Raw genomic sequence first — 1,329 nt, forward strand, 5'->3', positions numbered from 1 at the left:
GTAAACCTGCGGCTCGTCCGCCGCTGCGGATGGCACGCCTTCAACGATGCTGCTGCAGCATGAGGTACTGACGTTGACGCGCATGGCGTGGTGGCCATGCTCGTAGGCGTCCATGATGTGTGTGCGACATGGCAACATCTCCAATCTGGAGCGGGTAAGCACCCCCAGCCCAAACACGTTGAGGATTTATTCTTTGCTTCTAGTGCTCGGGATTTGGGGAAAAACTGCTTTTTTTCTTTCTCGGGATCTTTTCTTAAAAAAAATTTGAATCCTTTTCTGAACCGAGGCCACAATCAGTGCTAATATATTAGGCGAAAATTTAATTTCGGCTATTTCATAATTAGCAAACATTAGTCAGGGCAATTAGCACTTAACCCAGATGTCATCATCATTATTATGTAAGCGGAAGCGATTTATGCATGAACATTACTCAAATTCATAAGGAATTAGACCATGATTAGTAAATAACATAAACCGAGTCTAATTGGAGTTCTTAAACAGAGATCAAACTGGCTCAAGATACCAATGTTAACAATAATACTTTAGAGTTAAGATAACTAGGATCTGGATCTCTTGATTAGAACACCCATCAAGCAGAATAGTGGTTACTAACCGTGATTATCTTGATCCATTAACAGGATAGCCCCTGGCTCCACCTTAGCATCTCCAGCAGTGAGAAGATCGTCGGGAGGAAGGGCATCAGTAGGCGATGTAGCAGACACGAAGGATGCCGCCGGCACGGACCTGGAGGTGGCCGGCGGTGGTGGTGGTCTTCTGATCCCCTTAAGCAACCTTTCAGGATCGGCTGTTAGGAGTAACCGGGTGCTAACCCGTACGTGTGTTACCCCCAAGGGGTACGACCTCCTCATTTTGTAAGTGGTGCGAAGGGGACAGGGACCAAAACCAAAAGTTGGGTCAATGCCCCCGATCAGGGCATGTACTGGGGATGCAAATCCTCCCCTTCTTTGTCTCAGTTTGTTATAACCGTAGATCAATTCCAACACAGGGGAGACAATAGATCGATGGATGCAACGGTCATCAGCGGTCGAGCACGGAGTAAAATAGTAGGGGCGGTCTGGTACGAGTACAAGAGCCAAATGCACGTTAAGCCGGCCTTGATCCATGTGCATGCATGCATGTGATCACATGAATCAATGTAACATCGTGCCATGTGCACTCAGCGCCTAGATCAGTGCAACGGTACTATTGATTAATACTCTACCGCGCCCTGGCCGGCCAAAACAAATACTGTCTACTCCATAACCTTAATGTTGATGTGAACTTGCCCGGTTCCTATAAAGAACAGTGCTGCAGCACCTAAACCTACAA

The 1,329-nt window shown here is 47.0% G+C and overlaps 1 long non-coding RNA gene across 1 annotated transcript; it reads left to right on the plus strand.

The window, feature by feature from the left end:
* LOC123177461 (uncharacterized) lies at nucleotides 1–1,027 on the plus strand. The gene is made up of 2 exons (XR_006488951.1): nucleotides 1–154; nucleotides 639–1,027. It is a non-coding gene; the product is annotated as an uncharacterized lncRNA (long non-coding RNA).
* The last annotated feature ends 302 nt before the right edge of the window (nucleotides 1,028–1,329 follow it).

The sequence above is a fragment of the Triticum aestivum genome, unplaced genomic scaffold (assembly GCF_018294505.1).
Source record: "Triticum aestivum cultivar Chinese Spring unplaced genomic scaffold, IWGSC CS RefSeq v2.1 scaffold41312, whole genome shotgun sequence".
NCBI classification, from domain to species: domain Eukaryota; kingdom Viridiplantae; phylum Streptophyta; class Magnoliopsida; order Poales; family Poaceae; genus Triticum; species Triticum aestivum.